A 12,764-nucleotide genomic window follows, 5' to 3' on the forward strand; every position below is an offset into this window, starting at 1 on the left:
CTGAGGTGAATGCATCACTTTTCTGCTCGATGTAAATTTGATCAAGATCAATTAACATTTGCACGCAGCAAATTCTTGTGCTTTAAAAGATTAACATTAACATTTGATGAAGTCAAAACAGTCCTACAGCCGCTTAAAATTACTGCAATATTTCTTTTAATTTTTATTACATTTACTCGCGTAATGTACCATTGCAATCTTTTTGTCATAACTTTTAATTTTATAACAATTCTGTTTCAACATAATCTTAATTCCACTTTATATCTTTTATTAAACTTTAACTGTTAATTGTGTTATGAATGAGAAATAGTAATTTCTTGCCAATAGATATTTTCAATTAATTAAATAAGACAAATATTAGCACAAAAGAGATTTCACATTTCGAATCTTTACGGTCCAATATTTCAGACATCAATCACATAGGTATTGTGTCGTCTGCATTATATCAATCGAACTTATCGAGAACAATATACTCCCTCGTGTCGCTACACCGTATAAGCATAGTAGAATTTTCGCGTCCATTGTAATGCGTCCACTTAGGTTTTCCTGGCTACATCCATCGCACTCAATGAGTTATGTTATCTCTATTATCAGAGGAGAGTACTGTAGCCAAAAGGCCAGAATATACCCTCAGTCGCATATTCTTCGGTCTTTGATCAGAATCTATTAAAAGGATCAGTTGCTCCATTGTGGGCCGCATTCCCGCATCGATATTACTTCCTAGCCACACCGAAATATTACTTCAACGTTACGAATAATATTCTGCACGAGAGTTGGAGAAAGATGGACGTCATTCGTCCGCGATATTCGCCGGCCAATCTCTCTAATAGATCTTGAAAAAAGTTTCATTCATGTGGCCTGTATAGCTCTGCACTTCGTTGTTAACTTAACGATATCCTTTTGTATAACGATAGAAAATAATCCGAGCGGAATACTCGTGCTTTTAACACGCATACATCGCCAACCTTACTAATTAGAAATAAAAAGTATGCACCTGTATTGAGGCGCGCGCGGACTCGTTTACCGCGCATCGTAAACTTCGCCATTGCGATGGATGTGTTACGTTGTATATTTCACCCTTGAGTGTAATTACGTTGCGATAGCGAGGTTTATGAATGCATTTATTCATAGGTTGAGATGAACGAGTAATATCGGCAGTCCGGTACTGGCAAGGAGATATTCAAGTTTGATATTATACAGAGCGCGTGTTTTATTAACCAGTGTTCCGAGAGTATTCTTTATCCGCGAAATTTCCACTGAAAAGGTAGATATCTCTAGAATTCTGTTCATCGAGAATCAATCTTAATTACATTTTAAATTTTTTAATTAAACAACATCAATACAGGAAACTTTGCGTAACTATGAAAGAACGAATATTAATTTAGGATTAATTCGGACGATTGAAATGTCTTATTCATCAACAATAGCCTTTGTATTTTTGAGACTTTTTTTCTCGACTCTCAAGAGATATAAGAAAAAAACTAAAGACTTTTTGTTCTTTAGTACAACAAGATGATTAATATTACTCGAGTATGCTTAAACACCCTCTATCATCTCCCCTATCATCGATCAATTAAAATCTCATCGATGCCACGTCTAATTGTGAACGCAGGTAGGAAAGGTAGCCTTGTCGATGGTGACGAGAAATTATAAGCGACGTGATAGTCGAGCAGCCCGTCAAGCTTTGGCGTCGGGGACAAGCTCGGTATGCTTGTGCATATTTATCAAGCGTGCGGCTACGCGATATCAAACAAGGTGCGTAGCAGGGCAAAAGATAAGCGAAGATGACGACGACGACGTCGACGACGTCGGTGACGGCGACGGCGACGGCGATGGCGGTGATGCGCGGTGTCGGGCGTATCCACCAGCAAGAGAACAAGCCCGCCCTCGGATATATATCCTCCCCCGTTTATGTAAAAGCCGCGCGTACGGGTACGCGCGTACGGGTACGCGCGGCTTAATAAAAGGACGATGGAACATGGGGAAACGAAGGGGGACAAGGGATGGAAAACGAGAGACGGAGGTGGGCGATGAGAGAGGCGATGTAGAAACGCGACGCACGGATGGGAATGCAGATCGCGGGATCGAAGGGATGGAGAGAAGAGGAGAGAACGGATGGAGAAGGTGGTTGCAAGAATCGAAACTCGGGGACTTTGAGTTCCAGTCGATAAAGCTATTAGCATTTAGACGAGCTGTCGTCGCCTCCACCGCCGCCGCCTCCGCCGCCGCCGCCGCCGCCGCCGCCATCCGCTCTTCCTCTTCGCCGCTGCTATCCCTCTGTCTCTCTTTCCTCTTTTTCTCGCTGTCGCCCCTCCGGCCGCCCTCTTTTTTCCCCGTACCGTTTCCTCTTTGCCTCCCGCCTCGAACGGTAGCTTTGCGGCTGAAATACATACCGATGTATCTCCAACCCCCTCGCGTACTCCACACCCGTCGTTCTCCAGCTTCCTCCCCCGGCACTCCAGCCCTCTCCTCCCTCTCGTCCCTTTTCTCTTCCCGCCCTGCTTCTGCCGCGGCTCCTCCTCCGCCATCCACGAATCTGCACGTATACACACGCGCGTGCGGTCGCTCGCGTACACACGCCTAGCACAGCGCGCCGTGACTCCACCACCTTCTATTGCCAACAGACCGAGCGGGCAAATGGTAGAAAAGGAGAGAGGCGGCCAGACGTCGTAGCGCTGACAAAGATAGAGAGAAAGAGAGAATGAGGAGGGTTAGGAGAGAACAGGATCACGGAGGACGCAACCACCGCACCGCCACCCAATCGCCCTTCCTGCCCCGAAAGGTAGTGTACTTCTCGATATGCTCTACGTCCGCTTACGACTCTTGCACGAATATCGAGGGAGGGAGAGAGAGAGAGAGAGAGAGTGTTAATAGCTGGCGGTCTAAACTCTACTTACATATAATATATACTCTTCTCGTATATATATCATATATCCGTATCCTGCGTAAAATGTAACAATGGCAATTTCCAACAACTCTGAGGACTGGTTGCCACAGCGATCTTTGACAATTAAACAAAAAAAAAAATGAAAAGAGATCACTGCAAGTTATTATAAGTCGAGGAACTTCGTTTACAGATTAATATACGCAGGAAAAAAAATAGAAAAATTTTATTCCGCGATAAATCTCTTGAAAGATTTTATTTTAACGGACATCCAATTTAAGGCTTTATCATTGGTTTGGATTTACGCTTGAATTGAAGATGCTATTAGCTTCTCAATATTTAGAGTTTGTAAACCTATATTGACGCGTCATAACATTTTCATCGAAAGATCTGTAAGTGGTAAAGATCATTATTGCGGATACACATAGTACGTGAATCAGTATACATGGATAAACCTAACCACCACAGAGACGAATACGGCGGAACGTTTACGTGGAAGCTAGAGGGTCCATCTCCACCAAAGAGATACCTATTAAAGGCATCTCTCTCGCAAGCACCCGTTGCCGTGGTAACCTGGCTCGGCCACACGCGTGTGCACACGCTCTCACGTGTGTATGCATGAACACATACTAACACACCCATACCCGTCGGCGAAACCGCACACTCCCTTCGCCGAATCGCGAATGTGCGCTCGTGTACGCGATCTCACACGTCGAGAAAGAGGAATAGAGTAGGTGGAGAAGCAGAGAAGGATGACGATGAGGACGACGACAACGATGACGATGGGACACACACACACACACACGCACACACACATACACACACATATATATATATATATATATACATACACGTCACATATACTGTTATACGCGCTACTGTTATACCACGCGGTGTTTCACCGACGAAGTAGGGGTGAAACAACCCTCTAATAGCCGGGGCGGCGCCTATAGCCAACCCTAATAGCCCTATCTCACCCTCGCCTCTTGCTGCATCTCACCTCAACTATGAGCGGCTTATCTCCTGTCTCTATCCCTTTAGTCTCCTTTTCTTTCTCCGGTACCGAGGTCCCTCTCTCTCTCTCTCTCTCTCTCTCTCTCTCTCTCTCTCTCTCTCTCTCTCTCTCTCTCTCTCTCTCTCTCTCTCTCTCTCTCTCTCTCTCTCTCTCTCTCTCTCTCTCTCTCTCTCCAGCTTTTCCGCGGTTTTCACTGTCTCTCAACCGTTCTCCTGATCTCCCTTCGTTTACTCACCGTATCTTTATCTCTCCCATCGAGAGTCACCACTAGGCTGACTTGTCTCGCGCTCTATCTACTTTCGCTGTCTCTGTTTGTCCCTGTTCTCCTCTCCCTCGCTCCACTTCCCTCATCCCCATTCTCCCCGTATCTTCCTCTTCGTTCGTCTCTCCCTCCCCGTTATTCACCCCTCGCGCCCTTCCGTCCCTCAATTCCGCCGCGCCATCCGGTGTTTGTTTATTTGATGCCTTTTCACTCTCTATTAGTCTCCCGCGCTCCTACATTTTCTGATTAGCCGGATGTCGCGCGTATACAAGCTTTACCTACCTACCTATCTACCCCGCCCGTCCGATTTCGCGCGCCGGCTTTTCTTTGAACCGGAGGCAACGAGAGCCATCCGATCGATCGTGCCATCCCACACCCCATCCCCTTGCCCGTCGGCCCACCACCCCCTTGCCCCCTTGCCCCCTTGCCCCCTCGCCCCCTCGCCCCCTCGCAGCCACGACCCCGCAACGCCCCGTCGACCCCCCCGCGCCACTCTTCTCGAGAGTCGAGCGTGCGTGCGGGCCCTGCCGCGTGTTTGTGTCCGTGCGTGTTTAACGATTCGAGTTTTCGTTTCCGCAATGAACGCTCTTTCCGCTCTTTCACTAACGGTCAACCGCTCGCGCTGCGCGCTCTACAGGGAGAAGGAAAGAGAATGGCTTGTCTCACGCCCTGTGAAACCGACGAATTTCTGTGAAGCCGAATTTCTTTATCCCGATCAGGGCCGCTCGCTCGTGAACGATTTCCATTTACCTCGCACCACAACCATGTGTAAAATTCCCCATCAATTAATTTCTATCGTTAACATAAACGATATTTCTTTACAGGGAACATGGAGGATAAAGCCTTTCTTTGAGATTACACGCACAATATTTATACACATTTATCTTCGATATAAAATCTATTTTTAGATAATTTACAGACTAATTTTAAACTTATTCTTAATAATCTTCCTGTTAAGCGTCTTAATTAAATTTTGGAAAATTTGTTAAAAGTTGTAACACGTGTCAACGTCTATATCAACACATTTTAATACGTATATATTTTCGTATCGTTTTTCACTACTACGTTTCTGCTATTTTAATCTTCTGAAATCTGCCACGGAATTGAGAGAAAACACAGAGCATCTAAAATGACCGCCAACGCGACTTTTGCCTGCTACAAAAGAAAGGAGGGAAGTAACAATGTATGAAAAATACTAAGATCCATTACGTGCTGGTTCGCAGTTCTGGAGTTAAACGCGTAGAATAGTGGAGCTCGCGCTTTTTCGTACATCATCAGCGAGAACGAAGCGAAACGTGATGCATCCCGATATTACTTTTCCAGCGCGCATTCGCGCCCGTAGCATTTTTCGAAATTAAATGGAAAACATCATTGAGCGGTGTATGGTGCGAAAGGGAGAAAGAGGGAGAGAGAGAGAGAGAGAGAGAGAGAGAGAGAGAGAGAGAGACGATCGATCGCGTGTAGGCGTCGGGACAGCTAGGCTCGGCGAGAGAGGTGCTCTCTCGCACCTCTTACTCGTCAGTTTTTCACGTGCGGTTTCATTTAGCCAGCCGGCAATATCACGGAGATCCATGCACACCACAGAATATTTTTCTCTTTCTCCATCCTCACGTTCCCTCTTCTCTCTACTCAACTACCACTCCTCTCTCCTCTTTCTTTCTCTCTCCCTCTCTCTCTCTCTCTCTCTCGCTTTCTCTTTCTCTCTCTTTCCTCTATCCTCTTAACGTATATTTTTTTCCATCTTTCTGTCTTTTCTCTCCTTTCAGAGATCGTTTTTGTCCCGCTCTTTATTTCTTTCGCGCGCTTAATCACCGCGAGCGCAAGACTCCATTTCGGTCTCCAAAGGAAACCACCACCCCCTATGCCCTTCATCTACTTTTCCAGCTACCCTGTCCATTCTCCGTTGCACTTCGTTCTTGCACGGTTTACTAAGAACCGAAACCCGCGAATCCGCGAATGTTAACGGAGACTAAAGTTTGTAATTCACGTGGATACGTGCGCGTAAGTTCTCTCTCTCTCTCTCTCTCTCTCTCTCTCTCTCGATTTTTCCCCTTTCCTTTGCGCGCATCAGGTCGAAACCGCGACTTTTCACGAGCTCTCGTTGGCCCTGGTCGACAGAATTTTTCAGGTTTCCTTCCAGACCACAGTGCTCGAAACGATGAGCACAAGGGGAAAGAGACCGAAATAGAGATATTCGCGAGGAAAATATGCCGGGTGGACGGAAAAGCCACGAGAAAAATGGTAACCAAATTAACTGTGCATTATTCACGAGATATATTTAACGGAGTGTAATATTAATAACGATGGAGCGCAATAAAAATTATATGCCAAGCATTGCGCGTCCCTTTGCGAATAGATTCGGAAGTATACAATGAATTATTTAGAGATGTGATAAAGAAAAATCATTCTGAATATTCTTTACACAAAATGATCCGAAATGACATATTTAAACGTAGATGGATAACTGAGAAATATATGCCAATAAAATTTTTAATAATTTCTTTTTATCAATTCTATTATTAACCACAGCTAATTTTTGTTAGTTAACAAATTTTGTTAACAAATTTTACAAGATAATCTTACAAAAAAATGTAAATAAAATCTTTTATCATTTCCGAATATATATCTTATTTCAATAGAATTTTAATTGAAGAGAGAAATTTAATTAGAAAAAATCTGAAAAATTAAAATCTCTTTTGAAAAAGAAGCTCATAGTTAATTGTTCAGAGATAAAAAGAAAGCGTTTCTTTTATATAGAATTTTTTATCGCGACGATCCTGTTAAGAAATCATACGTTATTATTTAATGACAAATAAGTTTATGTTTCAGAAGCAACTAATTATGCAAATGAATTTTATGTATAAAAGTAATGGATGTGTCGCGATGTACCATATTTTATGATACGTTTTAACTCGAAGAGAGGGAATTAAAAATTTACTCGTACGTAATACAACGCGATACATGCTCCTATATATATAGTTTATTGTTTAATTAATCATGCATTAAAATAAATGTGTACGTGTATTTTTAATTGCGCGCTTAATAATTCGATATTCGTCCACATTTTACTCGTATTTGTTAAAGTCATTATGGAATATTTTGCATTTTGCAGAAATAATGACGTATCAATTTTTCCGAACAACTACTCGCAACGTCATTAAGCATTAAAAGCATTAAACATTAAACGCGTAATTAAATTTATGGATAATGTCTTATCAATATGTAAAAATAGCAATCGATACGAATTTGTGATATATACATTTGTGTTGTATTATACACAAACTTCCAGCGATATTCTTAATTCTTTATTACCATTATTAAATCTCATGTAAATTTTACATAACTATGATAATGTTTATTTGAGTCTAGTAATGATATTTCATATTAAAAATATATTGTATTGATATATAAAATGTAATGAAGAATAACATAAAATTTATATCTTTTATTAATCCTCATAATATATAGAAAACAATAAGCAGTAAGTTGCAAATGAATTACATGTCTTCTCTAGATTATAGTAAATATTAAATATTCATCGTTATTTTTTTGTCTAAAGAAAAGATTTTACTTTCCAATTAAATGAAAGAGATAATTTCAGAAATTCTTTAACACTGCATATTTCCTGTTCTGACCAGAAAACCACACCAAGGCTATTCACGAAAGTTGCCTAATTTGACCACTACGATTGTCCTTAGGGAATATATCCCTCGTCCATTAACGCAACCCCCTACTTCACCGAAATGTAGATCGTAACCCTCCTCTGCTAGTTGAAACGTGAAAACGCCATTATTGAGTGTAATATCGCATTATCTCCCGCCGCAATATTGTAATATGCGCAACTTATTCTCAGTGACGTCTCTTTTTGTTGAGAACAGAGAAACTTTTGTAATATCATCTATGAAAATGAAAAGCTCAACCCACGTTGCAGAATGTAAAGTTGAATTTAAACGGTGAGAAAAAGGGAAATAGAGAAGAACTTCTCATTATTCTAATAGTTTTACATAATCACAAAATTGCACTGGAATATTCTCTGAATAAAAAGTAAAAATAGCGATTTGGACTGAATCATATCTTTAGAATGATTAATTTTTGGCAAAGAATGTTATATAGATGGGTAATTATTTTACAATTAAACGACGTTTAAATGATTTAACAGATAGAAGGATTCGTCATATACAAAATAATTTTGTACAACGATTTTTGTAAAATGTAAATGTCTGAAGAGGGCTCAATCCGGTAGCCGAAACTTGTAATATTTGCATTCTAAACTGTTTTAATTTTTATTTTTCTTTATTTATAATATATTCTATTTAATTGTGTGTCACAATTTTAAAATGTGTTCGACTCTTACTTTGACGTTTAAATGTTTTGATTAGTTTAAGATAAAATTAAATAAGATAAAATGAATTTATAAAACACTCATATCTTAATACGTCAAATTATATTAGTTACAAATTCTCGGACATATTTTGCCTGGAGATTTTACGCATTTATAAAATTAAAAGTCCATTTAAATTGAAAGATATTTGAAAAATCTACATAAACGAATACACGGATACAAGTTGTGCTCGTTAATTTTGATATCTTCATCGTTATCTTTGATCGCATGGGCATTTCAGACAGCGGGAAACATATTGCGGCTTAGCGGCCCAAATAAAGTTTACTTGGAAACAAACCCCCGGTACAGCTCCTTTTAATTCGCGTTTACTGTGAACGGCGTCACGTAATTAGTCGTCCGCTCTCCGAGCTTAATGTAAGGTATTAAAGCCGGAGTCAGCCAACGGCACCCACCTTTTCTCCTTGACACCTCATCCTACAACTTTCAGACTTTTTCTTTATCCCTGTCGCCATTGTGTCCTTTTCTTCTTCTTCCCTATCACCTCCTTACTTTTTAAATTGTAACTGCTCTCGTTAATAGCCCGTTATTTATAAATATATCACGCATATTCATACGCTCCTCGATGCTGCCTTTTAAGCAAGAGTAATTCAATTTTCTCACCCCACGATGAGAAATTCTTCGAATACTTCGTTACAAATTAATGGAATCAATGTCTGATGCTTTAGAAATGAAAATTAGTTACATATACACTAAACACTATAAATTAAAATATCACAATTCAAAGATAAATCTATAATGCATGGAAGGAATAACATAAACAATACTGCATACAATATATTGCAAGTATATTATATGAACATTTAATGATATTCTTTAAATCAAATAAATTCTTTACATGAATGTATTGCTCGCACACATTCGTTCACAGTAATTGCTATATTCTAGATATATGACATATTTTTTATTAACTTGGAATTTTTTAATAAACTTTTAACACATATACATAATTTGTATATCATCTTTCACGATTAAATAAACTTTAAATATAAAAATAGATAAAATTTGATTTCTCTATTGAATTATAAAGAAGAGAAACTGAGCTTTACGTATAATATATGTGTAAGAAGTTAACATAAATTATTATAAAAAAAAGTTATTTATAAAAACATTTAACGTTGCGATAATATGAGATTCTATATAGAAAGAGACGTCATCGAAAAAAAATTGGCTAAAAGAAAGCCGACATTAATTTTACCAAAGAATCTGTAGTCGAGAAGGATACATATGATACCTAAGACATCTTATACATATAATCTCTTTATACATAATATAATGTGCGGGGAAGAGCACGGTCTAATTACTTCTCAAAATAAATTCTCGTGGTAGGATGAAAGAAATCTTGAACGATAACACAAATCGGGCGTGCTAAAATGCGGAGGCTGCGATCATTGTTGCGGTGCACGGTAAGAGTATAAATTTCACAGCAGGTCGGCAGCTCCCGATTTTCCGACAACCGGCCGTGAGGGAACAGGATAGGGAAAAAGGGCACACGAGACGAGAGAACAGGACGGAGAAATTGAAGCGACGATGCTGATGCACGATAAAGAAAAAGAAAGAAAGAAAGAGAGGGAGGTAACCACGTCGAGTGGTTCAAGAAAAAAAGAGGAAATACCGAACGCCTCGCAGCCATCGAAAAGAGATAACAAGAGGGAACGTGAAGATACACGGAGAGTATCGGAAGGAGAGAGAGAGACGCAGAAAAAAAAAATATAGGGAAGAAGGAAAGTGAAACGGAGGGTACTTTGGTTTAGTAACAAGCCGATCGCAATTCTACGTCGGGGTTCGCGCGACTCGCGAGAGAGTAGTTCGGCTAGAAGTATAATGGGGACCCCCCGTGGTAGCTTACCTGCATCATCGACTAATCACATCGGATAATAGGGAACAAAGGCGCCCCTGTGAAAAGTGAAGCATACCCACCACTTACCTCTCTTTCACCCTCCGCCTCGTCTCGCCTTGTCTATCTTTTTCTTTCGCTATCTGGTCTCGTGTCCGTTTTCCTGAGTGTGAGAGAGAGAGAGAGAGAAAAGAGCACCTTCTCTCTTCTGAGTAGAGAAGAGAGAGGATATAATCCTCTTACGCACCAGGCACAAAGTAAAATACAGGCGGCACAAGCGGCGCACTCGACCGTGGACGTCCCTAGTATTACGCATCGGCACGAATGAGGAAGAGAAGAAAAAAAAAAGGAAAAACGGAGAGAAGAAACGTAAGAAGGAAGGAAAGATGCACGAAGAAGGTGGGGCATCGGGATACTCATGCAGGAGAGGTGCCGACGAGAGAGATCGACACACCGGGAAACCTCCTGGTTGTATTATTCAGCCTCTACACCCGCCCGTCCGCGAAATCTCTTAAGCGGCTGCCAATTTGAGCCGAATCTCGAAACTTTAATCGCCAGCACCAACCCCCGGCATTCTCTCTCTCTCTCTCTCTCTCTCTCTCTCTCTCTCTTTCTCTATTCATCCCCCTCCCGATTTCTCTCCTTCCAATCGCTCCTGAAACACGAGCCAGTTGCTCTCTGAGAGAGCTCTCGATGTAACCTCGTTATAGCGGCACGTCATAGTCTTTTTGTTCCGGGATCTTTTCTCACTTTACATTTAGCACTAATATAGCCATCTAACATTGAATATTATCCTTGTATTAAGGCAACAAAACTCAGAAGATTATATTTGAAATTAAATATTTAATAAAGTATATACGTAGATTTATTCATATTAACAAAGCTGTTTTACTAACTTAAAATGATCTCTAAAGAGATCTCTAATTTTTACTTTTTAACATTATCTTAGCGAAGACCTTAAATTGCTCGTACATTCTCTAAATGTCAATGTACAATTTTAGACATTAAAATTCAGGAAGAGCGCGATTTTCATTAATAAAGTTCTCAACTATGCACTTAGTCTAAAGAAGCAACTTTGTGCGAATGTACGCCAGATATGTGCGGCATAATAGGATTTCACTATCCGCAACGATTGTGACTATCGGCTATACGCATATTCCGCAAATATTCGGACGCCTCTGCATTTTCGATGCACCGGGCGGAAGTCCAATTCTGCGGAACACATAGTATTTGGTCGAACCATCTAATACTCTTTATAGGATATGCATTTTTCTATTTCCCCTATAGACTATTCGACCATTTCGGGGCGATATTAAAAGTTACTTTGCCCGTCGCTAATTCCAAAATTGGGAAACCACAAACGGCAAATCGTTCGCTTTCTAATAATTGTGTATTTTTTTTTTTTTTTTTTTGCTAATGCTAAAACAATTTGTAGTGCAGAGATTTTTATTCGGAGATATTATAAGAGCTATTTTTGCGCAATTAGAAAATTTACAAGTATAGATATTATCGTTAAACATTTATCTGTTACATTTTGATACAATCTCACCACTTACATTTATAGAGGAAACATTATTATATTATATTATATTTAAATGTATACAGAATATGGTTGCGTTAGATAAAAGTTTATGGTTTGATCAATTTTTAGAAATATAAACCGTTTTTTAATTCATACATGTATATTGATCTACCAGTTATATTAGATTATCGTTGAATTATTTTAATTTTTATTTCGTTCACACGCTGGTAAATTACATAAAATATTGCGTGTAAAATTAAAATCTCTGGGTAATAATGGTGGACGAAACATATGTACGTTAACGTACGCGGTGTTTTTAAAAAATTGCCATTATACGAAATCATATCTCGTGACTTGAACGCGTACAATGCAATTCAAACGCATTAGAGGATATTTGACCGAATCGTGATTGGAGCGTGAATGGAATATGACCATCCGTCATAACGTGAATCAAGTGTGCGTTTATTGCACAGAAACATATAACTGATCTGTGCAAAATCATATAACATATATATATATATATATATATATATCTGCATCGAATAGTAACATATAAATAATTATGCAATTTACATAGAAATTATATTTGATTAACATATTAACATTTAATTTTTAAATGAATTCGTGAAAGACGTCAACAATTGTCAACAATTTTCTTGAATGCCTTAAATGTTTGTTTAGAGAATTAAAAATGTTTTATACATATTTCCAAAACGATTACAAAATTATGAAAAAATTACAAATTATTCTAAATGACGTTTAAAAATAATACGACAAATTTGGTGACGGTTTACTATTTGAATCATGAGTTATTTTAATAAATAGTAGTCTTTTTTAATCTGTGC

Source organism: Acromyrmex echinatior, chromosome 5 (assembly GCF_024713525.1).
Source record: "Acromyrmex echinatior isolate Ae372 chromosome 5, ASM2471352v2, whole genome shotgun sequence".
NCBI lineage: Eukaryota > Metazoa > Arthropoda > Insecta > Hymenoptera > Formicidae > Acromyrmex > Acromyrmex echinatior.